The sequence below is a fragment of the Cynara cardunculus genome, assembly GCF_001531365.2.
Source record: "Cynara cardunculus var. scolymus isolate 2C chromosome LG 13, CcrdV1, whole genome shotgun sequence".
Lineage (NCBI taxonomy): Eukaryota > Viridiplantae > Streptophyta > Magnoliopsida > Asterales > Asteraceae > Cynara > Cynara cardunculus.
Window position 1 is genome coordinate 27,134,866 of NC_037540.1, and position 14,319 is coordinate 27,149,184.

Here is a 14,319-nt window from a genome sequence, read left to right on the forward strand (position 1 = left end):
CTTGCTCTGATACCAATTGTGAAGTCCAGAAATCATACAAACATGATATGATCTTCAAGAATCAAGATGAACATAAAAGTAGAGAGAATATTATCAAAGATTGATTTGATTGAGAGAGAGAAATTTACAGCTCTAATCTTGATTACAATTCTGCTAATGACTTCGTAATTACAATTACAAAGGAAAATACTATTTATAATAGTAAATAGTAAGACTACACTATTACAAAATAAAGCTATTCTAAGGAGAAACTTGAATACAACTTTAACGCTCTAACTTGAACCCAACATTTCCAGTTGCAGCTAATTATCGAAGCGAATCTTTTTCAGAGATCGTTGCAATGCCCATTAGTTACATTCCTCCCTCTACTTCAAACACTGACCAATCATTGAATGAAATGCCTTCAGCATCTGAACCTCTATCAGTCGTTGAATTTGAGGCTCCTTTAGCAATTATACCTATTGCTGAAGAATCTTCAGCTGAAGCCTCATCTTATGTTTCTGAACTTCAATGCTTAGATGAAAATCCTCTACCAGCTCAGCGATGCACAAAAGACCATCGTATTCATCAAATTCCTGGTGATCCAAGTGTAGGTATTAAGACTTGTCGTGGTCTAGGTAATATCTGTCTCTTTGTCAACTTCCTTTCTTTAGTTGAACCCAAGAAAATCAATGATACTATCTCAGACCCTAGCTTGATAGCAACAAATTCTGGTACCTTGTCCCATGTCTGTCTGACAAAACTGTTATAGGCACCAAATGGATTTATCGCAATAAGTTAGATGAACAAGATGTGGTAACCAGTAACAAGGCTCATCTTGTTCCTCAGGGTTTATAGACAAGAAGAAGGAATCAATTGTGACGAAACCTTCGCACCAGTGCCTAGACTCGAAGCTATTCGACTCTTCCTAGCCTTTGTTGCCATAGAGACTTCAAAGTCTAATAAATGGATCTAAAGAGTGCTTTCCTAAATGAAAATCTCCAAGAGGAAGTTTATGTTGAACAACCTCAAGAGTTTCTTGACCCTAAGTATCCAATCCATGTCTATCGTTTAGATAAAGCTCTTTACTGGTTAAAACAGGCTTCATGTGCTTGGTATGATAACCCTCTCCTCATTTCTCATCTCTGAGAAATTTGTCCATGGAAATATTTACCAGACATTATCTCTTAGGAAAGTTAAAGGTCATATCATTTTAGTCCAAATTTATGTCAATGATTTCCACTAATCCCTTTTTATGTTTTTGGTTCACTGATCGCATGAAGATAGAATATCAGATGAGTATGATGGGAAAACTAACCTACTTTCTAGGTCTCCAGATCAAACAATCCGAGAAAGGTATCTTTATCAGCCAAAGTAAGTATGTCTGTGATATGCTGAAAAAGTTTGATCTTTCTAACTGCTCATTTATGAAAACTCCAATGGCTTTTCCTCTCTCTCGCTTCAATGATCAAAATGTTTTAAAAGTTTGTTTCAATTATTCTTTCTATCGCTGAACCTTTTAAATAAGTATATCTCTCTATAATATACTTATATTATCTTAAAATCAAAATGATCATTGAACCTTTCTTCATTCAGTGATTCAAAAGTTTTTAAAAGATAGTTTGTGTTTCTCCTATCACTAAATCTTTTATTGAAATATATCTTTCTACGATATTTTCCTTTCTTAAAACAAAAACATCACTGAAGTTTCACTTCTTCAGTGATCAAAATATTTTAAAAGATCTTCTTTTCATTCAATGATTCTTCTTGTCACTGAACGTTTTCAAAAACCTTTCATATTCTTAAGAAAGTGGCTTTTGAATTTCTTAAAACATTTTTTTGTTTTAAAATAAATAGAAAATGAAACGTTTTATGACGACATTTTTAGTTAAACGATAAGATTTTTTGAGACGCGCGTACCGTTCTGACACATGCGACTCCTCAAAATTCCATCCACGAACGTGCTACTTTTTCATTAATGCACAACTTTAAAAGTCATATTTTCCTCTCTCCTAATTCTATTTCTCTCTCCTCCTACCTATAAATATGATACTTCTCCTCTCATTTTTACCTTATGCTCTCAAATACTTTTGTTGAAACTCTGGCTCAAAGATATTTGCATGCAAGAACTTAAGAACGCTCAAACTCTTCAACCTTTTCTTCTATGTCTCAAAAGTTTATATCTATTCTTTCTATGAAAATGTTGTTTGGTTACTTAAGAACTTCTTCTTTTAAACTACGAACATAAAGATTATTAACATTCTTCTACTTGGTTATAATCTAAGGTTTCAATACACTTATTCTTCTTGAAAAACCCTAATATTTTCTTTGTGGATTTTTTAAAAGAAGTTTTATTGTTTCAAAACTTAATAGCTAACATATTTATCTTGGAATATTAACAAATCTGTTATTTCTTATTTATTACTTATAACAGAAATTTTTTTCCAAGAACGTGAACTTTTCGATCCACGACGTGTCCTTCAAGACAAACAATCATGTGGCTTTGTTGGACATCCCGGCGAACAAGTCCTATTATGAGGAAGCTGCTATTTTTCTTAAGAACTCTCCTATCTCCTATGCTCTCACCAATGAACCTATCATGGTGAAGGAAGTCCTTCGGCAGTTCTGGCTAACTGTTGAAGTTGTTCAAGACACTGACAAGACTGGTCAACAGGTGGAGAAAATCTCATTCACCTTCAACAGAATGACTGTTAGTTTTGGCGTTGCCACGCTAAGGACCGCCCTCCGTCTTCCAAAGGGTCCTTACGTCTATGATCCTTCCACTGATATCATCATCGCTTGCTTGGATGATATCGGCTACGCTCGGCCAATAAAGAAGGAATCCAACGATCTTCTCAAGTTGCTCTCAAAGATAGAGAACGTATGTCTGCGGTTTGCCAATACTTGTTTTCCCATTTCATCCAATGTATGGGAGGCAAGACAGTTGGCCAAGATCAAGCCTCCAGAGTTGGCGCTGAACATTGGTGTATCTGTCATTCGCCAACACCCAATCAACTTTGTTGTTGTGATCTTTGAAGATCTAGTGCTGAAGCTGAATAAGCGCCAGAAGGAGAAGGTAGTCCTCTACACCAGGTTCCTATCCATGGTGTTTTCGAAGATCTTTGGCAACAAGCACTCCACTGAAGGAAACCTGCCCATCTGCAATCTTATATCCAGAATCTTGGATCATAAGCTGAGGAATGAAAACATTGCACTCTCTGCCATTGTGCCTGCATTTTCTTCATCTTCTCCAACTGGGACTGTATTTCCTTCTTCCCTTGCTCCGGTGGTCAAGACTAAGGAAAACTATTGGAAACCAGATTCTCTTAATATCAAAAACATAGTTTGGAAGAATATTAATGGAATGAAAAATAGTGTAACTGAAATGGTCAAACGAAATATTCAATAAAGATAAGAACACAAAATAACTTTGAATACGTTGGATGCTTTTATTAGATGAGATAAAAAAATAACTCTCTCAATCTAAATAGTAATTCTCACAAGTATTGGCTATAGTCTAAGTCGGCACTCTCAACTAATTGTAACCTGAGGAGGATGCCTCCTTATATACGCCTAAGTCAAACAGAATTTGCTAGAATCTTGGCTTGAATCTCTGAGCGCTTATTCCGCATCCTTATCGTTGAGGACCCTTAAATAGTGGAGCGGACTAAGTCAAGCCTCCTTGATTCTGTTTGACGCTTGCGAGAATTTCTGAACTAAGCGCGCTTTCCATGGAGTTACGAGACCTAGAGGCTCCGCATGTACGATGCAGAGGCTCTGTGTCTGGCGTGTAGCTCTATATCAAGCGCTTAAGCTTTTTGGTGCTTAAGGCTTGATCTTCCACAGAATAGAGCACGAACTCTATATGTGATTTGGCTCTTCGAGTAAGAGCTCTGTATCTTCATCTCTTCTGCATGAGAGCTCTTAGTCTAGACAGCTTCAAAAGACTAAGTCCTACGGACTAGAGTAAAAGGCTTCTTACTTACACTTTCACAATATGGGGTCTAACAAAAACCCCCCAAAGTATATCCCAACCACCACCTTCCTTTCTTCCAAAATAACCTCTTCTCAAACCACTCTTGGTTCTCCATCGAGGGCCAAGAAAGCCACACAGGGGATACCCATATCTCTGCTGTTACCTCTCAAAAGGTTTCAGCTATTGAAACTAGCCTTAACCCCGAGGCACCTTCAGCTTTATCTCTTCCAATCACTTCAGTGATTTCTACAATCACTGTCATACCTATGGCTTCGATCCCAACCGCCTTAGTGACCCAAATCACTGAAGGTGTGAATATCAGCATAGCCATTGCTAAACACCCACTACCACCAGTCTCAGCCATCTTCCCTTCTCCTCCTTCTTTGGTCTCGACACGTGCTCATGACTCATTAGCGATTGTCCTCCCTGATGATGAAGCACCCACCACAGGACCTGAGGTTGCTCCTCTCGAAACACCTTAGTTAATGGATGCCAATCCTCTCGAAGGCAACCTGGAGAGAACCAGCATCAATCCTTCTGATGGTGTTGATGAACCCTCAGGTAATCATCCATCCTACCCCTTCATTTATTCTAACCCCGAGCTATCTTATGCTTAAACAATTTCTTTTTCAGGTCCTTGTGATGAAGGAATGCCAGCCATGGAAGAAGAATACAATATGGCTAATGACGTGAAGCTGTTACTTCCCACCGTAGAGACTGTCTTCGTAAAAATATATGAAGTCTATAAAGGCATGCCTCTCAGGGATGAAGTTTCTGCTGACCTCTCAGCTGTCAAAGCTGACGTCCAAGAGGTCAAGGAACAACTTTTATGGTGCAAGTTGTTGTATGCACCAATGTTGAGGGTATCTCTGACTAACCAGCAAAGCCGACACTAGAGCTCCTTCAACGTCCAGTACCAACTCCTACACCCTTGTTCATGGTGATGGATCGCCTCCAGCTGGATCAGACTCTTAAATGCAGCCTTCTACAAGCCAGAGCACTGACCAAGCTTGAAGAGCAGGTGGACATCTTAACGCTAACTTTTTACAACCTCTTTTCTTATCATGCTGATGACAAAAAGGGGAGACATAGTTAGATGTTATTACTACTGTTGTTGTCCCCACAACTAAAACTGAAGCTGACACTCCTAGAGCTTAAGCTATTGAAGTTGAGTTTGTTGATGAAACCGTTAGAGCTTATGCTAAAGCTCATGACGAAGACCTTCTTGTCACTCATGCAGCTGATGTTGGTGATAAGAAAGATGATGATGAAGATGATGACAATGATGAAGACGATTATTCTCTTACCCTTCCTGATGCTGGAAAGGATCTCGATGGTGATTATGATGAAGATGACAATGATGAGGACTTCACTATTCAGTACTAGAAACCTGCCAGCACTCTGAAATGAGTCTCTCTCAGAATTTTGCATCCTAGGAGAGAAAGAGAAAGAAAAATGTGAGATTTCTGAGAAGAACCAAAACACCAAATCGAAAGACAAAGGAGTTGCTGAAGAAGGAAATCTCAAGGTACTCATCAAACCTGTTGTACCTCTAAGTATAAAATCTTCTAGGTTTGTTATCGTTACTTTTTCTGTCAACTATCTTCTATCCCCTCTGCTACCTGCGATCGACTAGTGGAATGGATACCTAAAAACCGAACCTCCAGTGTTCCTACCGACCAACAAATATCTTAGCTTAAGGAGTCACTCGACCAAACTAAAATAAAAATCCCTCTTCGTACCTCTAGTTCTGGTTAGTTTGACTTTCTGTCTGAAACTGAATGACTCGAGGCACTCAAGGCTAAGGGAGAACTCAATGTTCAACGAGAACAGACTGAGGACCGCATAAAGCTAGCCAAGTCTCTTGATGCTCAAGTTCTTCCAAAGAAAAAGTCTAAAAAGATGGTGAATGCTGTCAAGGCCCAGGCTAAGTTGCTTTCCATTGTAGAACCTGAACATGAAAAGGCAATGAAGCTGATTGACCGAAACAGAAAGTGGAGCGAAGATCATCTGAACAAGAGGATAAGTCCTCATCATATTTCAAACGTCACAATCAGTAGACGGATGAAAGATGGTGGATTTATCGTCTCAGTGCTCATCACCAGAGACAACCTTGAAGCTATCATGGAGTATCCTTCCTACCTAGGTCAGTACGGCTACAGTGAATGACTGGAGATCTGCCAAGCCATTCAGCGCTCAAAGTCAAGGCACAAGCCAATAATTGGAGACATCCTCAGCAAGTTGATCAAGAAGATGTTTAAATTCGACGTCGTACCTACAATGTCGTCACTGAAGAAAGGTGAAAGAAGAAGACCTTCAAGTCCTAATGACAGACTAACCCTGAGGAATGAACATGAAACAAAGTTCTCCTTAGATGAAGTCCTGAAGGATTCAAATAAGCCAGACATCTCAATGTTGAACCTTTCTTTGCCAGCGAAGGGTCCTTACATACTCAACACTATGCATCTAAAGCCTGAGTTAGGATTTATTTTTCTTGACTATGAAGGCGAACACAGCTTCCAGAGAGTGTCTGAGTTTAATCTTCGTCCCTTGGGACATCTTGCCTATCTAAGATATTGGTTGGACAATGATTTATATGGTGAAATGATAGACCGCAAGATCAGAAGAGAATTTCTATGTCGAAAGATGATTAGAGAAGAAGTACCTGGCTACATCGACATCAGCGACCTAGATTAGTTATGAAATTTTGTCTTGTAATTTTATCTTTCATTGCATGTCTCTTGTATCTACGTCTTTCCTTTCAGTGTACAACTTATATGTAATAACTCTAGAAATGTACTGACTGAAACACTTGTAATTTTCCTTTGATTAATATAAGTATTTCATCAGCTTCACTGAAAAAGATCCCTGAAAAAAGTAACAGGGACACATGTCTATGAGTTCCAGTATAATCTTACAATCACTGACAATCTCTAGTCAGTGAACATGCTTTCAGTTTTAGTCCATGTCTTGTACTTTTTCTTAAACTTACAAAGTAAAAAAAACTGATTCACTGAAAAAAGATCCCAAAATAGTTGTAACACCCCCAACTCACATTGCATATAACATATAATTCATACAGAGAAATACATGTTTAAACCCCACAAAGATCCATAATACAAGAGACTACATTACAAAATACATAACCAAAAAATTCCAAAATACATGCTCTTGTTTAACATAAAATTTCCAAAAACACATCCATTGATCTTCATATTGCTATGCACATAGGGAAACAAATCACATTTTCCTTTTGTTCATACTATCATTATACTCTACATTTCCTGCAATACATATTTGTAATACAAAATGAGGGTTAGACTTGAAGGTCTACTGAGATCCCTTTTTCCATGTAATTGCAGGGTGAAAATCACCAAAACATTGTTAAAATAAATGATTCACATAATAAAATGTAAATCCACATTTTGTTTGTGTTCATCGGTCCTCTGGTTCTAAGGACCAGACTTAGAAAATTATAAAAATAACAGGACCAGAGCTCCTCTGGTCCCTCTACCAGAGCTTCTTACTCAAGTAAAATCCTCACAAATGTTCATAGACTAACACCATAGATAGTAAAATAGTTTTCTAAGTATAAAAACATATTTATAATGATCTTGTATGACCAGAGCTCTGATTCTACTAGCCAGAGCTTCTGGCTCAAAATGTAAGACCAACCAGAGCTTCTAGTTCAACACACAGGCCAACCAGATCCCCGTTGGTCCGTCTTTATTTGTATGAAAATTTTCTAAGTTAAAATAGTATGAAATCTTTTGAACATCCTTTAAAATATGATTTTGACATAGAGCTCCTATCTAATAGATACAGAGCCTCTGGTTTAAGTAAAACTTTAAAAGACTTGCATCCATATCGAATCACCATCCAAAACCCTCTGGTTCTACTATGAGGACCAATCAAAGCCCCTATGGTTCTTTCAAGGAACAACCAGAGCCCCTCTGGTTCCTCATAAATCAAACACTTTGCTCCAAATTAGAGTTTATCCAAAACCATTGGCCATAGGCCAAGTTTTCCCCTTCTCAATAACATCAATACTATTATTTTTTCTAATAAGAGCAACATCTCCAAGTTCTCAAATTACAAAGAGACATAATAGCAAGAGCTATAATTTTTCACTCACACAAATGCCACCCTTATATCTGAAGGTACACCTCTCCTTGATATGTCACTCTTATGACCGAAGGTACACCTCTCCTTGATATGCCACCCTTATCCCATGGTATACCTCTCCTTGATATGCCACCCTTATTTTCTCATCGAAATCTATGTATTAGTTCCAAACGAAGACAGACCAAAGTCACAACCGTCTTGATGAAACAGCCTCCATAGTTTTATTTACAAAATCTATAGATTAATTCTAAACAAAGACAGACCGAAGTCACAATCGTCTTAAAGGAATATCCACTGTAGTTTTTAACCAATAATGGTTTCAAAACAGTTTTATCTTTAAAACTTTGAAACTCAAGAACAACCAGTCCTTTTAACCACTTCTCCAAACACAAAAATCTCCTTTAAATCCTCAAATATAAGATATCATCCATAAACTGTTTTCAAAGAGTAATAACTGCTTTATTTTTTCCAAAATAGTTTCCAAAACCCAGATTCATAAAGCTCATCTTAAACTAGTAGAAACAGTTTATTCCACTTCTTTACTCAAAATCAAATATCAAAACCACAATTTTCAAATATCATTATTTAAAGATCTTTAGTATCAAAACTCACCTTATCTACACAAACTTGCAGGTTCAAACACACAGACTTCCTCAATCACTTTTGTGCAACAGTTCCTTCTTTAAGAACACTTCCACCACCACACTCCCACTCTTTTCTCTCCAAAATCTTTTCCAAAAATAAGATAAGATCTTATCTCTTATTTTTTTTGTATCTTTTTAACAAAAGCGGTGGTACATTTATTCATATAAAACTCTTTGGGCGGTGGGTTTTAATATTTTAAAACTCATTTATTAACCATGAAGGTTACTTTTTTTTATAACAAAATAATGGTAAAACCGGCTAAGCCCCTTTTACCAAACCAAACATATAATTCAATTTACGTGCACATACATACGTAAACACCAATGCATGTATGAATAGTAACATCTTTTCATATATACGCATACTATCCATGCATTTAATTAAATAACATGCATGCCGACACGTATTTCACAAAATAATCACATAAAGGTTACCTCGACCTAGGTTTTCTAGAACCCGGTGATCACATTATCTCCCCCTCAAAAGAATTCCGTCCTGGAATTCATCAAATATCCAAAGGTATCAGGTTCTCATATCCGATTCTAATATCAATATTGCTTCTGAACCCTTGTGATAATGACACTGTACCTTTACCAAACCGATTTCTTTGTTTCTCAACACCATGATCTTTTTGTCTGTCACGGCTTTTGGTGTCTCAACGAAGTTTAGTTTATTGTTCAGTTTAATTTCTGGAAGCGGTATTGCTTAACATGGATCGGCCAAACACTTACGCAGATTTGACACATGAAAGGTGTTGTGAATTAGGTTGAGCTCTCTTGGTAGTTCTAACTGATAAACTACTGGCCCAATCCGTTTACAGATTTTAAATGGTCCAATATACCTTGGACTAAGCTTACCTTATTTCCAAAATCTCATAACACCCTTCCACGGAGATACCTTCAACATTACAAAGTCACCCAAATTAAATTCAATCGGTTTTCGTCGCTTATCAGCATAGCTTTTCTAATGGTCCTGGGCTGTCTTAATTCTTGCATGAATCTGTTCAATCTTTACAGAAGTCACTTGAACAATCTCGGGACCTATCAATTGTCTTTCACCTACCTCATTCCAACATAACGGCGTTCAACATTTTTGTCCATACAATACTTCATATGGTGTCGCTTGGATACTGGAGTGATAGTTGTTATTGTAGATAAATTCTATCAATGGTAAGTGATCCTCCCATGATCCCCCGAAGTCTATTACATAGGTTTTCAACATGTCTTTGAGAGTCTGGATAGTTCTTTCACTTTTCCTGTCTGTTTGAGGATGATAAGTCGTACTTAACCGAATTTGCGATCCAAAAGCTCTTTGTAGACTTTCCCAAAATTTCGATGTGAAACAGCTATCTCTATCATAAATGATGGATAGTGGAACACCGTGTCTGGTTACGATTTCCTTGATGTACATCCGAGCCAACCTTTCTAAAGAATAAATTTCTTTCATTGGTAGGAATTGCGCAAACTCTGATAGTCGATCCACTATTACCTAAATTGCATCATAACCTTCCGAGGTTTAGGGTAACTTCATGACAAAGTCCATCGTAATATGATCCCATTTCCAGACTGGAATTTCCAAGGATTGCAGATTTCCATAGGGTCTCTGATGCTCAATCTTAACTTGTAGACAAGTTAAGCATCGTTCCATGTATTTTGCGATATCTTTCTTTAATCCTGGCCACCAATAGAAGGGTTTCAAATCCTTGTACATCTTATTGGTGCCTAGATGGATGAAGTAACGAGACTTGTGACTATCATTCAGGATGGTCTCTTGTGTATTTCCATAGCATGGTACCCAAATTCGACTTTAGAAGCACAAAATTCCCTCATCATTTGATTCCATGATGGAAATCATTTTACCCAATCTTTTTGACTTTATCTGGTCCTCTTTGATAGCCTCTTTTTGATTTTTCAAAATCTCTTGATGAAGATCGAAAGTTAAGTTTATTCTCATTGCCACAGCTTTGATAGTTTCACCTCTTTCTTTTCTGCTTAAAGCGTCGGCTACCACGTTTGCCTTTCCTGGGTGATAGAGAATTTCACAATCATAGTCATTAATGAGTTCAATCCATCGATGTTATCTCATATTCAACTCCTATTGATTAAACAAGTGTTGTAAACTCTTGTGATCGGTATAGATTTGGCACTTCGTTCTCAAGAGATAATGTCTCCATATTTTTAATGCGAAGACCACTGCAGCCAATTCCATATCATGAGTCGGATATTGTTTTTCATGATGCTTCAGTTGGCGTGATGCGTATGATATAACTTTTCCTCTTTGCATCAAGACACATCCTAAACCTAACTTTGAAGCATTGCTGTATACCACAAAGTCTTCTGTACCGTCAGGTAAAAATAATATTGGGGCACTACAAAGATGATCTTTTAGTAACTGGAAAGACTTTTTTCTGTTCTTCTACCCACTGAAATTTGACATTCTTCCGAGTTAGTTTGGTCAATGGCATGAATATTTTGGAAAAATCATGAACAAACTTTTGGTAATAACCTACCAGTCCCAAAAAGCTTTGGACTTCAGAAGGAGTGTTTGGTGCCTCCCATTTTTCAACTGCCTCAATCTTTGTTGGATCTACTTTTATCCCTGTCTCTGATATAACATGCCCTAGAAATTAAACTTCCCTTAACCAGAATTCACACTTTGAAAGCTTTGCGTACAACTTTTCTCTTTTCAAAAGTTCAAGTATTAATGGATGGTGCTCTACATGCTCTTTTTTGGTCTTTGAGTATATGAGAATATCGTCAATAAATACAATAACGAATTTATAAAGATATTCTTTGCATACCCGATTCATCAAATCCATAAAGGCTGTATGTGTGTTAGTTAAACCGAATGACATAACTAGGAATTCATGTTGTCCGTACCTGGTTCGAAAAGCGGTTTTAGCAATATCTTCCTCTTTATATTTGAGCTGATGATAACCTGATCTTAGATCAATCTTCGAAAAGTAACTAGATCCACCTGATCTTAGATCAATCTTCGAGAAGTAACTAGATCCCACTAGTTGATCAAATAAATCATCAATTCTTGGCAACGAATATTTGTTCTTGATTGTTAGTTTGTTCAGTTCTCGGAATCGATACACATGCGCATAGAACCATCTTTCCTTTTTGCAAACAGAACTGAGGCTCCCTACGGTGAAGTGCTCGGTCCGATGAATCCTTTGTCAAGCAAATATTTTAACTATGTAACCAATTCTTTTAATTCTGACGGAGCTAATCGGTATGGTGCCTTGGCTATTGGTGCAGCTTCAGGTATCAAATCGATCCCAAATTCAGTAACTCAATCTGGCGGTAATCCGGATAAGTCTTCTAGAAAGACTTCAAGATATTCACTCACAATCGGGATCACTTCTTTCTTCCCCTTTTCTTTCTTGGCATCAATTGTATAGGCTAGAAACCCCTGACATCTCTTTTGAATACATTTTCAGGATTTTAACACAGTTAACAGATCGGTATAATGATCCTGATGATCACCATATATAACAATTGACCCTCTGTCTTGCAACATTATTCTGATCATCTTTTTATCACAAATAATACTAGCCTGATTTTCTGCCAACCAATCCACCCCTACTACTATATCAAACTCTTTCATGGGCATGGGAAACAGTCTGACTGGTAGCTCACATCCCTCAATCATAATAGTATAGATATCGAACACATAATCCACATATACTTGTCCATTAGCAGTATCAACTACTAACTTATCGTCAACTGGCATAGAATTCATGCAAGCATATAAGGCAAAGGATGGTGAAACAAATGAGAAGTTTGCACCTGAGTCAAATAACACTTTAGCATATAGAGAGTTCACGAGGAATGTACCTGTCACTACATCCGGTTTAGTCTCGGCTTCATGCTTGGTCATTTAAAAAGATCGACCCTACGCCCCTCTTGATCCTCCTCTACCCATGCTAGGTCTTCCACACGCACTCAATGTATTGCTTCCCATGGTAAGTTGTGGAGCTTTCAATTGTGGGAAGCTTGGTCTAAGATGATCTGGTGAGTTGCAATTAAAACACCTCTTAGTCATTGGACAGTTTATTGATAAATGGTCTGCCTCACCACATTAATAACATTTCCTCGGGTTTGTTTTACAATCACCCTGATGAACTTGATGGCATCGTGGACAAGCTATCTCGCTAACTCTATGAATAGTTCTGTTGCCATACTTTACAGACTTCGGTCCTCTGTATCCAGTTGATGGCCCTTCCCATTTCCTCTTCTCTATCGCTTTTCCTTCCTCTTGTCGATTCTTATATCTCAGTCACTTCTGTTGCATCAACATTTAAAGAGAATGTGGTAGGATTCATGGCTATTACAAACTCTCGGATTGATGGCTTCAATCCCAAATGTATCTCTCCACTTTTTTTTATTCGGATGAAATATAGTGCCTAGCAAATCGTGAGTATTCAATAAATTTCTCTATATACTCTCGAACAATTCTGGTGCCTTGCTCTAATTTCAAGAAGTCTGCTTTCGTCTGTTTTATAGCAGCCTTCAAACAAAATTGTTCTTTGAAACTAAAAACAAATTCTGCCCATGTCAAAGTTTGCAAGATATCTGTTCTGGCTAATGATTCTACTTCCCACCAGAACAATGCATTTAATTTCAATACAGAGACTTCAAATCTGACTTTATCTGTTTCTGCACATCTGATGGTATTGAATACATATTCTATCTCTTTGATCCAGCACATGGCTTTGACTGGATCCCTTTCTCTAGAGAAGGTTGGTGGTTTACAAGTTAAGAACATCTTGATATCTCCTTCTCTATTGTTGATAACTGGAACTGTTGGATTAATTTCAAATTTGCCAATCTTGATTCTGGCAGGTATCCCCATGATAGAAGTCAAGGTTTCCCTTAGCATTCCCATTTGTTCTTCCAACATGTCTCTAGTCACATATTCTGGCTGAGGCATCTGTTCTTGATTCATGTTTTCAAAATTTGATTCTCCTTGATCTGTATAGGCTTATGTCTGGCTATTTCTACGTATGCCCTCTGTCTCTTCCTCTGCCTCTGCCTCTGCCTCTGCCTCTACCTCTGCCTCTGCCTCTGCCTCTGCCTCTGCCTCTGCCTCTGCCTCTGCCTTTGACTCTGCCCTCGGAGGTGCCAATAGAAACAAGAATAGGGGAATCCTCTTCATCATTAGGATTGGGGCGGGCGATCCTTTCAAACCTTCTGGATCTACTAGTCATCTGTAGATTTTAAAGTTAATAAACACATTTTCACATTCCCAAATATAATAAAGTGTCCAAGTTCAGTTATGTACCTGTAGATTTAAAATTACATTGGCCAGATATAATCCGAATATACCTTACACACTAATCTCTTAACTTATCGTATTTATTTCCAATCGTGCTAACTATGTTTGGGACCCTTAATATGCAACGAAACAGTTTAAGTCTAGGCATCATGCATGTGAATACCTAAATCCCTTAAACTCAGGCTCTTATACCACTTCTATAACACCCCCAACTCACATTGCATATAACATATAATTCATACAGAGAAATACATGTTTAAACCCCACAAAAGTCCATAATACAAGAGACTACATTACAAAATACATAACCA